Here is a 12,866-nt window from a genome sequence, read left to right on the forward strand (position 1 = left end):
ATGGGCCTCTTACTGTTGTGGCCTCTCCCGTTGTGGAGCACAGGCTCCGGACGCGCAGGCTCAGCGGCCATGGCTCACAGGCCCAGCCGCTCTGCGGCATGTGGGATCTTCCCGGACCGGGGCATGAACCCGTGTCCCCTGCATCGGCAGGCGGACTCCCAACCACTGCGCCACCAGGGAAGCCCTATTCTTGTATTTTAAATGGCAATACAATGGAATAAAAATTTTATAGTGAATGTTTTTTGTGTTTATTTCTAAACCCTTTAACAGCAAAATATTTTCCTTTAATTTTTTTTATATATACTCCCAGAGAATTCCTATTACTCTTTAAAGTTGTTAGGATAATAGAATTCATTGGAAAATGTCTACTTAATTACAGAATGAGCATTTTCTTATTTTAATATTGATATCATAAATTTATATGAAAAGTCAAGGACATATATATGCCTCAATGTTGATGTCAAAACAATTTTATAGATTTCCCCTATATGCTGTAGTGCTTGCCTATATTGTAACCCAGGGCACTCATCTTATATTGGGATCTGTTGTAAAATTCAAATCAAGTGATATTAACTCAAACTCTCCTAGCCAAATAAACTGTGACCAACCCAGAGATGTAATCAGAAAGTGTTTTTTTTTAATGTAGCCAAAAGCAACACCATCTTGATCTTAAGGTTTTATTTGGTTAATGCTTTTATTTAATTGGGAGAGAAACTAATACACCATCTTCTAAATTATAACCTCATACACCCCCCTCTCGGTTTATCGTCTTGAACCATTTGAGTTCATTTACCCCAGTTCTTTCACTCCAGCAAGTCTTTAACCTCATCCAGACTTCCAGTCCCTTGATCTTACCATTTGTCATTGTCCATGACTCCTTTCATATCCTTGCTTCCTTCCTTATGAAGCATAGATGATGGCCCAGCATTTTCACCACTTTATTGGAAACATCCTAACCCCCTTGTATCTTACCCCCCCGCATCATACTCACCTGACAAAACCCACAGTCCTTGTGAGCCAGTTACTTGGCACCTGTACCAAAGCAGCCAGGCCTGATGGGAAAAAGTACACAACTATGTTGACTGATCTCACTTCAGATTTATGACCACACCTCTCAGGTGGGCACTCCATGCTGTCAAACAAACCTACTACACTTCCCTAGTTAGTTCGTTTTCCCTACCTGGTGACCATTTCTCCTCACAGCTATTTATCTGACATCAAATACCCAATCTTCCTCCCCCCCATCGCTTCTCAGATGGTAACCTCCTCATACTTTCAGAGATAAGTAGATTCATTCCCAAGAACTAACAAATCTTCCCATTTCACGTTTCCATCAACCTTCCTGCCTTCAGCTTTCTTTGCCTCTTTCCTTCTGCCGAATTCTAAGTTCGTTCTTCCACTTATGCCTTGGATCCAATGTCTGCTGACCTTCTCAAGGGCTTTGCTTTCTGCAAAGATCCCCACATTTATCCCATTTCTTTCTTGCATTGTTAATTTTTTACCCTCTTCCACTGGTATAAAAACATGCTGTAATACTTTTCACGTTAAAATACACACAGAAACCTTGCCTTCAACCACCCTTCAGCTAACTCCAGCGCCTTTAGAGCAACGCTTTTTGAAATAGTGATCTGCTTTTCTGTCAACTTCTCCCTTGCTCCTTGACCCACTCCGATCCAGAGGCATCACAGCCACTGAAACTGCTTTACCAAGAATAAGAAATCCCCTGTATCCTTATCCTTTTGAATGCTTCCTTTGCTTTCTTTGCTCTGAGTGAATCCTGTCTCTCCCCTGGGGATACAGTTTCCCCTGAAGCTGTCAGTGGTGGTTGTTTTCACTTCCTCTCTTACCCCTGGCAGTCAGGTGAGTGAATTCCTTGGACTCTAAATGTCTTTCCCCTCCTCCTTGTTCCATTGTACTCAGCAAACCGCCAGTCACAGATGATTCCAGCTCTCTTGCGACTCCAAACCCATACCTGTGCACCTTAATATGGATGAAGGGAAACGCAACCACGTCAAGGTCAAGTGGGCCTTTAATGCTGCTGGTGAATTTTACTTTGTTACCCCGGTTTCTTCATTCCCCTCCTCCCCTCGACAACTGTGTCTCTCTTCAAACTTCAGACACCTCCCTGCATACTCCCTCTTGGCTGATGACCTTGACTGCTATGTCACTGAAAAAAATAGAAACCACCAAGAAAGAACTTGCTTCCTCTTCTGCCCGCAGATACTCTCGTGAAGAACTGGCCATGACTCCCACTGAGGCCAGCCTCTCCCCTTAAGCAGTAGATCTCCCAAGTCCAAAAACAATTCCCAGTTTCCTGGCGTCTTCCCCACCTTAACTCCATCCTTCCAGCCGCCCAGGCAGATAATCTTAGCATCCTGCTTGGCGGTTTCTTTCACAGGCTACATCCAGCTAATCAGCAAATCCCATCAGCTTTAACATTGAGACTAGTCTCTAAGCCAGTGGTCCCCAACAGTTTTGGCACCAGGACCGGTTTTGTGGAAGACAATTTTTCCACGGACGGGGGCGGCAGGAGGTCGGGGTGTGGGAGATGGTTCAGGCCGCTGTAATGTGAGCGATGGGGCGCGGCAGATGACGCTTCCATCGCTTGTCCACCGCTTACCGCCTGCTGCGTGGCCCAGTTGCTAACAGGCTGCGGACTGGAACCTGGGTTGGGGACCCCTGCTCTAAACTTCTCATTGCATTCACTTACCACCTGGCCCAAGGCCCACCATTTCTCACCTAAATTATAGCAATTGCCTCTAAACTAATTTCCCTGCTTCAGCCTTTGCTCCCCACTCTCATCCCTGGTCCCAACAGTGTCTGCTCAACACCGTAGCCTGCATGGCACTCCTCTGCTCAAAACCCGGGCTTCCTGTCTCAAAATGAAGGCTCCGATCCCCTCTAGCCTCATTCAGTCACCCTCCTCCTCACCTACTCTGCCGCAGCCACTCTGGCATCCTCCTGAGTCTTTACAGCTTCCCAGGCACTTTCACACGTGTTCTTCCCTCTTTAAACCTCTTCCTCCAGACACCTGCCTCGCTCATTCCCTCTGCTCGTTCAGGACTTCACAGATCACTTCTGTGCTGTCTTCCCTGATTATTTTATTTTATTTTTTTATTTTTTATTTTTTTAAATGCTCCGTAACTTCGGAGTCTTTGCCCTTGCTGGGCCCTCTCCCTGGGATGCTCTTCCCATGTGTGGCTCCACGGTTATCTTCTAAAGGTCTTCCTCGTGTGAATTAGATCCTCCTCTGACTGCCAGCGACACAATGAGGAGGGCTTGCCCTCCCAGCACTCTAGGCAAGATTCCATTTGCTAAGTTTGAATCTTTCAAGTAGGGCCCCAGTAAGGGTCCTTCCCCACTCCACACACGCCGCCCGCTCCCCCCAACCCCGGTGTCCTTCAAGTCAATTGAAGGAGACCGAGTGCCGTTCAGAAGCAAAGGGAAGCTTCCTTCCTTGATGTAACGACAGACAGGTGCCAGCTCCCAGTCCAGAGCCTGACTGTGCTTATTTGACATTGCAGCCCCACTCTCCGTACCCAGAGCGCTCGCCTCTGCTTGCGCTTCCTGTAAAGGGCTCAGAATGAACTAGCATACTATAATTTAATTGTTTATCTTTTTCCCCCCTCACTAGAATGTGAAACCCATGAGGACAGGGATTTTCCTCTGTTTTGTTCACAGGTGTATCTCTACTCTAGTCCCTTGAGCAGTTATCTAGTCCCTTGAGCAGTATCTAGTACGGAGTTGGTACTCAATAAATACCTGTTCAGTGAAAGGCGAAATGAATGGCAAGTTCTCTGTATTTTATGCGCCTTTACGGTAGCTTTTTGCCAAAATGAGTGGCCAGTTCTCTGTATTTTATGCACCTTTAGGTAGCTTCACTGGTGATGACTCCCTCCTTGAAACTTTTCTCTAGGCTTCCATGACCCTGAACTCATGCGATTTTCTACTTACCTCATTGGTCACTTCTGTGGTTCTTGAATACTTTTCGTCTCTCAGATGACTAATTGTTGGAGGGCCTCGGGACTCTCTGCCCTTAACGGTATTCTCCACCTACACATTTTTCCCAGGAAATCTCATTCAGCACCATAGCTTTAAACATTATCTATGTGCTAATGACTCACAGTGTTTTATCTCTAGCCCAGATGTCTCCCTTACATTCCAGACGTATCTCTCCACCTCCTAGCCTCACCCGTTGGATGTCTAATAGGCATCTGAAACGTACCTTGGCCCAAAACAGTGCCACTGATTTTTCTTCTATATGAGCCATTATCTGCCCCCTCTCAGCCCCAAACATTTTCTGAATGAGTATGCCAAACCTCTTTGAGACAGACCTCTGTCTTGTTCACTACAACCAAGAAAAATGCCTGACACATTGTAAGCACTTCGTAAATATGTGTTTTCTGGGTTCTTGGTCAAGGTTCCTCTACTGGGGAAAAATAGCTTTGGTCACTTCTGCTTAACCTCATTTTCTTAAGATGGAGCTAATGAAAGAGATAAAGTATGTGAAGGAACAAACCGCAGGGCTTGACCCATAGTAGTTATTCAATAAATATTAATTACCTTCCTTTCTATAAGTCCCATTTAATCCTCCTGAGAGGGTTTCGAAGTATTATCCCATTTTTTTAGATGAGGAAATTAAGCTCAGATAGGAATAATATGTAGAATTTAAGAGAAAGGATGTAAACTGCTTACCGCAGTGCCTATCATATACTAGAAGTGCATTCAAGCTATAAAGTTCCTTTCCTAAACACCCCTCACTTAGCTACCCTCGCGGTAATTGTAATGCAGGTAAGTCATTTAAGCTGTGCTGTAGTACAGCCTGTCTCTGACTGTATTTTTTTTTTTTTTTTTACTACTATACACACCGAAAAGATGAGCAAAACCTGATTTAGAGGTGGGGGGGACAGGTAGCTGGTGGAAGTCTGTATCTCCTAGTTAGTTGTTGTTGTTAAAGAAGAATATGATCCCTATAATGTGATTGTTAGAAGCTGAGGTCCAAAGGTGATACACGTACCGCTCAGGGAGGGCTTATTCTCAGCGTCTGGCACATGCGTGTTCAGTGAATATTTGTGGAAGGGAGCAATAGACATTCTTTGCATGCCCTTATGACTGTTTTTCTCTCAATTATCCCCACTTCTTTAAATAAGGAGGGGAAAGGTGGGTTATGAATGAAAGATTAAACTGGTAAGAGATCTAAATCAAACACTTTTATTTCATTAAGTGCAGGACATTCCATTCACTCCCAGATTGAATAAGGAATTAACATTTCAGTCAAGAGTATATTATTCGTTTCTCAAATGATTTTAGAGCCTTCTGGTCCAACCCAGCTCTCTTTTGTGAGAAGCAACTCAAAATACTATAGTTCCCCAAAGGATGTCCCAAACAATCAGAACGGTAAAGTCATAACCTTAAGGAGAGTTTCATCTTATATTTCAGCTGGCTCAAATACTTCCCTTTTGATGAAGAAAACTGCCATATCTCATCAGCAATTCCAGTCAAGGTAGTCAGATATGGGACTTATAACATCGATATCACTTTCCAAGAAGCAATAAGAATTCTCCCACCAAAGTTCTTTAAAACAGGACTACAAGACAAACAGAATTTGGCTTTTGTTTCATTGCCCTATAATCTATCATCACTGAGTCATCACGTTTCGGATGATAATCACTGAACTAAGTATTCTTCTTTTGTGGTTATAAGTTATAAGCTGTGCTCATCTCTTTGTCATAGTTGTCACTAATCGTGTAATTTTATTGTTTGAAAGTATATTTTCTGAAAATTAAATAAACCTGACTAAAGAAAAAAATATAGTTTTCCTCCATTTATTTTCTTCTTGTTTAAAATTCTATAATTTTTTATTATTGGAATTTTAGAAACCAGAGAATAAGCAAGACGATTAAATATTGCATTAATGAATATTGTATCAATCTCCTCTATGATTGTTCTTGAAACTTTCTGATTTAGAAGTAAAGGTTGTGAATGAATTTCTTCAAGTCATCATAATGGTGCCCAGCCCAGGCCAGGTGTTTTTTGTTTTTTTGTTTTTTTGCGGTACGCGGGCCTCTCACTGTTGTGGCCTCTCCCGTTGCGGAGCACAAGCTCCGGACGCGCAGGCTCAGCGGCCATGGCTCACGGGCCCAGCCACTCCGCGGCATGTGGGATCTTCCCGGACCGGGGCACGAACCCATGTACCCTGCATCGGCAGGCGGACTCCCAACCACTGCGCCACCAGGGAAGCCCAGGCCAGGTGTTAATGTAATAATCATAGCAGTCTCTACTTTTTAGGAGCCCAAGCACTATGGTAAGGACCTTTAAATACATTACACCCAATTCTCATAATAGCCCTTCAAGGTATTATTACCCCCATTTAATAGATGAGGTAAATTAAATTCAGAGGTTAATCTACCCAAGTAAAAAATTTACCAAGACCACCCAGCAAGCCCTCTGCACTTTCCCACGTCAACTCAATACGATACTAATTGCTCTTATGGGTGTAAAGAGAGTTTTCCTCCTTAAGCATATGTAGCTTCTGAGATAGGCATTAGGGACTTAGGAAAAGAAGCTTCTCTGGCTTTACTGACCTAATAGTTCCCAAAATTTCTTTGGGGACCATTTTTTTTTTAATTTAATTTTATTTTTTTTTCGGTACGCGGGCCTCTCACTGTTGTGGCCTCTCCCATTGCGGAGCACAGGCTCCAGACGCGCAGGCTCAGCGGCCATGGCTCACGGGCCCAGCCGCTCCGCGGCATGTGGGATCTTCCCGGACCGGGGCACGAACCCGTGTCCCCTGCATCGGCAGGCGGACTCTCAACCACTGCGCCACCAGGGAAGCCCAGGGACCATTTATTAATCATGCATTGGGTTTCCATTTATTATTCAACTGTATGATTAACTTTTACCCTTTAAAATATAAAATATTCTCTTCCTTCTATTATTTTACTTATAATTTTACTAAGTACCTTTTATTTTCATGCTTGATATTGTTTTTTATTGCAATTAGAGCCACATCTTTGAAAACGAAACCAAGAAATTGGTTTGTTTTTTGTTTGTATTGGTATACAGCGGAGCTTTATCTTAGGTTTGAAGGTTAATGAGTAAAGTGAAAATCTCCAATAGTCAAAATTACCTTTAAAAATCCTTTAAATCACCCATATAGTCTTATACGTGTAATTTGTGAATTTAACCTAGTTTCTTTCATTCTTTCAATAGTACTTGTTTATCGATGGCCCTCAATCCTACTTGTTTCCTTTCTTAAGGATATTGATCACACCATCACCAAACATTTATCTACTACTTGAACACTGTGTCTTAAAACTACCCACAAATGTTTCCACTGGTTTCACAAATGTTCATTCTTGATTTCACTGCATCCATCATTTTTATTATAAGTAAGGAAAAGGGGGGATTGCCCTGGTGTATGACCCCTTTAAGTCAACTTTAACATGATTCAATACCACTGTAATTGGAACTCACTGGCTAGCTAAGATCCGTCCTCTTCCCTTATGCATGCTTTCCAATTAATAAGCTTTTCTTTCCCATGCTCTAAATACAAAAATCTTATGCTCATTTAGGCTTATATTATTTTATAAAAAACTGGGTGAAAACCAAAATACCATATCCCAAGGAAGTAACAACATATTAGGGTAGCAAATACTCTCCTGAAGCAGGCAGTTGTTTTGGTGTCAAATGTAAGGTTCCCAGTCGAAGCACTGATGACCATCAGTGAGCTTATAAGTTTGATATAAATGATCTAAAAGATGCCACAAGAATATACCATGGACAAGAGAATGGAATACACATCCCCAGGGCACTGAATGTTCCTGCCCAAATGGGAAATCTTTACCCCTCAAATGATATTGCTGCAAACCTAGGATAGTAAGCAGATTTGAAGAGATATTGAATGAATGACTCTGCGCATCCCAGCAATATTAAAGCAGATGGGAATTAGGAGTAAGATGAAATGTCTGCCTCACCTCATCCTCCCAATTCCACAGAGAAAGAATTGAGCCTGGTAAGAATGAATGTCATGTTAGCTTTTATATTATGGACATAGTTGGTCATGGTGGTTAATGGAGTAGGACTGGGAAAGTCTTATCCCTGTTTGGAACAGAATTGAAAGGGAGAGTTATAAATAAACAAATCAGTATTATATTACATTGCAAAGGAAGGGGTTGGGAAGAACAGGATTATAAAATCTTGTGAGGCAATAAAGTTTATCTAACATTTCTTTATTAAATGCCTAATTTTTATGTCTTCCCATTAGCAAACTATGAATCACTTTATTCATTAATAAAAATTGCATAAAATCTTATAGTTTAGCAAACACTTTCACTCTTCTAGTCATCTCAACAATCCTGTGATTTCAGTATCACCATCTGCCAAAGAATACAAGCTTCTGGCAAACCAACGTCATGTCTTGTGGATTTCCATATCCTTGAGCCCACACATAGTAAGGCGATCAAAAATGTTTGTTTCTTGAAGAACCCTGTTCTTCAAGAACAGGGGAACCCTGTTACAGGGGAACCCTGTTACAAATGAAAACATAAGTTCCAAACAGTTAACTTGTCCAAGCCCTGTGAGTGGTAGAGGTGGGAATTTGTCCTAGGCCTTTGACTCTAAATTCTGTGACATTTGCCCAAACTGGATGAACAAATATCTCTCAGCAAATGTAGATATATGCATTTGATTCCTAAATTTTTTAATTGTTCAAGATAATGTACATAGGGACATTTTCAGATTGACTTACCTGTTTTCTTTTTTTTAACCTTTTTTTAATTGAATAGTTATTTACTATTGTTATTTAAGAATGAACTTATACAAGTTGATGAACCTGTATATTTCTTCCCTTTCTATTTTCTTCTAATAGTTCTTCATGGGTATGAGGATCCTGATAACCTCTGTCTCATGTAACCTAGAAATGTGTTCATTCTCTTTTAAATTCCAACCTCTAAGGATTTGCACCTAAGTGACGCTTTCCAATGACACTTTCAAAGCCATTCATGTTACGGGATGTCAGGTAGAATTCTGCCCTTTCAATTCCCTTGTTTTTAGCAAGTTTGTATTTAATTTAATTGCATGGCATCTCTAACTAGTGAGTGATCTCATCACAAAATGGAGTGAATAAACTCATTTCAATCTATATTCATCAATGTCACATCAGCAATCACATGTGCTTTTTATAGAAAGTCTCTGGAAACAACTTCTTTCCTCCATTTTCCTAAATTTCAGAACCTATCGTAATTTTCTCCTTTACTTCTTTTTATCCAGAAAGCAAAATTGAATTCTTACTTCCAGTGGTGTCCCTTCCCAGCCAAGAATTCCTATTAAAACCTTGCTGTGTTATGTGAGGGATAATACTTTTCCCCCAGGTAGCTTCATAAGAATTACCATTTAGCAATTACAGTGATTCTGACTCACCAAACTTACAAATAAGTGTGAAGGCTTCAGACTGGATCAGATTTCTAAATTTGTTGAAAACAGGGTCTTTCAGAAGCAAATGCTCTCTAAGGCCTACGTCTTAAACCCCATGGAATTGTAAGGAAGTAAATGATTAACAGTGAGGCTTGGTGCAAATACTGGAAGAAAGCTAACTGCTAGCATTTTTATTAGTAGTAGTATTGCTTTTACTGGTGTTCTGGTTACAGGGTACCATAAATTTTTAGTGTTCTGCTTCAACCTTGTTGATCCCACATGCCTTATTATATTCAGCACAGCATGGACCATAAATACGGTGTTAGAGCATTTATATTTCATTTATATATACCCACACTCATTCTGAAAAAGATTCAGGACCATATAAAATTTACATAATAAGATGATGTGGGGGAACAGGGAGGGAAAGGAAGAAATAGAAACACAGGCATTAACATCAAAGGTTAATGTTAAAGCTAAAACAAAACGAATGTTGTAAAACACTGTGTTGTGGATATACTCTTTGGATTTTGTGTAAAATCAGGTGGCAATTCCATAACAAACCAGTTTATTAATATTACTATTCATACAACCCAAATGGATATGTTGGTTTGGATTGAAAAATAAGAATATAAACTTGGTAGAATTAAATATTTATACCCATTTGGTTAACTAGGGATGTGGTATATTTTTAGATCCATAAGAACAGGGGTTTTGTCTATATTTCACTTTTGGGTCTCCAGGATCCTGGCATGTGATAGGTATTCCATCAATACCTGCCAAATGAAAGTGTTTTAGAAACAAAACATTTTATTTCCTTAGGTTCTGAATTATTTCTTAATTTATTTCAATTTTTATTTATTTACTGATATTTCAACTCAAGTTCATGTTTGCAATGTACGTATTCATTTAACATGATGGAAAAATTCAAACTGTACAAAGGACTGTCTCCTTAGAGCATTTCCTCTTTCCACTCTGCTCTCCTGGTCACCTATATCCTCTCTTTGGAGGTAACAACTGATACCAATTTCCTGTGCATTCCTCCACAGATATTCTATGCAAATATAAGAATATATCTACATACATCTGTATTAGACACAGGGATGCAACACACAGATCCCTTTTCATGGAAGGGTTTGTGGCCCGGACTCCTAGAAGTGCTGTCAGCAGATAGCTTTAGCTGTCAGCCCCATTCAGAGACTGCCCACCCACGGCCATGCCCTTCCCAGGGCAGCCCACATTCAATGTCTGAGGCAACAGGAGTATAAATGCCTGGCCATTTTAGCCTGATGCTGGACATGTCTGAAGCGAAAATTTAATTCCAGAATTCTTTGTCTATGGGGTTAGCTGAGGCCATCAGGCCTGGATTACAGCTTGGCTTGTCCCTTCATTCAACCCTGCTTCTGCCCCCTCTCTACCACAGGTAGGGTTACCAACAGTCCCGGTTTTCCAAGGACTGAGGGAGTTCTCAGGATGCTGGATTTTCAGTGTTAAAATAAAAAATGTCCCAGGAAAACCAGGATGTATTTGTCACCCTAACCACATGTGTTGATCCTGAGGACACCACCTAATAAATATCCTGTACATCAAACTCAGTCTCAGAGTCTGCTTCCCGTGGTACTCAGCCTGTGACAGTTAGTAGCAAGGGTGATCTGAGAAAGTAGGTATAAGATAGAGTTTTAGAGCTGAATCTCTTACCACCACGTTGGCATTGCTGACCCCATCGAGTGATAGTTGGAGCAAATAGCCCCCGACACAAGGGGACAGTCCAATTGTGAACTTTCACCAATGGTAAAGGAGGATTGCGTACCAAGGAAGAGAAAATACTAGCACACACGGTATATCAGACATTTGAAAATTATGGAGGAAATAGTCACCATAACAATGAGACTGGGTGGCTACTGTGATAATTGCTTCAGTGAAAGATAACAAAATGCTGACAGTGATTAATAGGCAACTGAAAGCCAACGGTGAAAGCCAGAGGGTTTCTTTGGTAGCCAGGAGACTCTCATCTCCTGCAGTAGCAAAACAAAGCAAGCTGAAGAACAGGTCCAGGTTTTAATTATCAGAGTATCTCAGATTCAAAGAATATTCAACTCGCAGTTAAGGCCAGTCTGCCATAACAAGGTCAAGGCTCTTGTTAGGGAAGAATGGGACCTCGACACATCCAGTGGAGAAATCAGTAGTGATGTCCCTGAAAATCTTTAATTCCCAGATACCCGGAACGTTCTGATCCTGAAGAAGTGAACTCTCCTCCCTTTTAGGAGCTGGCACTCCTCCCTTGCCTCTCCCCCCTCAAGACAGTATCCCCCAGGATTTGTCCCTACCTCGCCTCCTGGCCGCGAGGTGCATAAGTAGGGTTAAGTCACAGAATAACCCAGCCAGGGTTTTTGCTGGGTCAGGTTAGACAGGAAATGGATGCCCAAGGAGTTGCAACACAGAGCTACAGAGACTAGCAGGAGCCAGCGGAGTTTTGTGGGAATGAATTCCAAGGGTGCTTGACAAAGAAAGCTGGGATGTGAGACTGGTTATGGGAGAGTTGGTTTATTTTGCAGGAGAAGGGGGAATACTCAAGCACTTAACCACTGTTGGACACAGGGTCTGAGGTAACATTGGTAGCTAGAGACCCACAGTATCATGGCCTCTATTACAGTGGGTTCAGAAGAGCCGGCTACAAACAGACTGTTGACAGGCTCTGGCTGACTGTGGGCCCATTGTATATTCCAGATGCATAGTTGGAACAGACATAGTTGGGGGATGATACAACCCTCACACTGGATCCTTGGCCTGTGGGGTAAAAACCATCTATCAGTGTAGAGGAGACCAAGTAGAAGCCTTTGAAACTGCTACGTACTCCCATCCTGCTCCCGGCCAAGGTATTAAATAAAAACAAATTCATATCCTCAGAGGGATGACAGAAATTAATGCCACCCTTAAGGATCTAAAGGATATGGTAGAGATCCCCATTTCAACTCCACCTAATTCATCCATTGGGACCCCTACAGAAATCAGTCATATGTCCTGGAGGATGACAATAGACTATCACAAACCCAACTGCAGCTGCCATGACAGATATGGCATCTTTGCTAAAGAAGATGAACGTGGCCTCAGATACACGTTATGGAGCCATCAATTTCCATATCAGAAAAGAGGATCACAAACCCAGGGCTGTGTTAGCGCTCACTCAATATATAGTCCAAAGAGGGTTGGACTTGCTTTCTTTTTTTTTTTTTTTGAGGTGTGTGGGCCTCTCGCTGTTGTGGCCTCTCCTGTTGCGGAGCACAGGCTCCGGACGCGCAGGCTCAGCGGCCATGGCTCACGGGCCCAGCCGCTCCATGGCATGTGGGATCTTCCCGGACCGGGGCACCAACCCGCGTCCCCTGCATCGGCAGGCAGACTCTCAACCACTGCGCCACCAGGGAAGCCCTGGACTTTCTGTATATCTCACAGAA

At 42.1% G+C, this 12,866-nt stretch overlaps 1 long non-coding RNA gene across 1 annotated transcript; it reads right to left on the minus strand.

The window, feature by feature from the left end:
* Positions 1–8,214: 8,214 nt before the first annotated feature.
* Positions 8,215–12,656, minus strand: LOC113624838 (uncharacterized). The gene is made up of 2 exons (XR_003434480.1): positions 8,528–12,656; positions 8,215–8,488 (listed from the first exon to the last, which is right to left on the minus strand). It is a non-coding gene; the product is annotated as an uncharacterized LOC113624838 (long non-coding RNA).
* Between the last annotated feature and the right edge of the window lie 210 nt (positions 12,657–12,866).

Source organism: Aethalodelphis obliquidens, unplaced genomic scaffold (assembly GCF_003676395.1).
Source record: "Aethalodelphis obliquidens isolate GAN/ISIS:26980383/991018 unplaced genomic scaffold, ASM367639v1 scaffold14, whole genome shotgun sequence".
Classification (NCBI taxonomy): domain Eukaryota; kingdom Metazoa; phylum Chordata; class Mammalia; order Artiodactyla; family Delphinidae; genus Aethalodelphis; species Aethalodelphis obliquidens.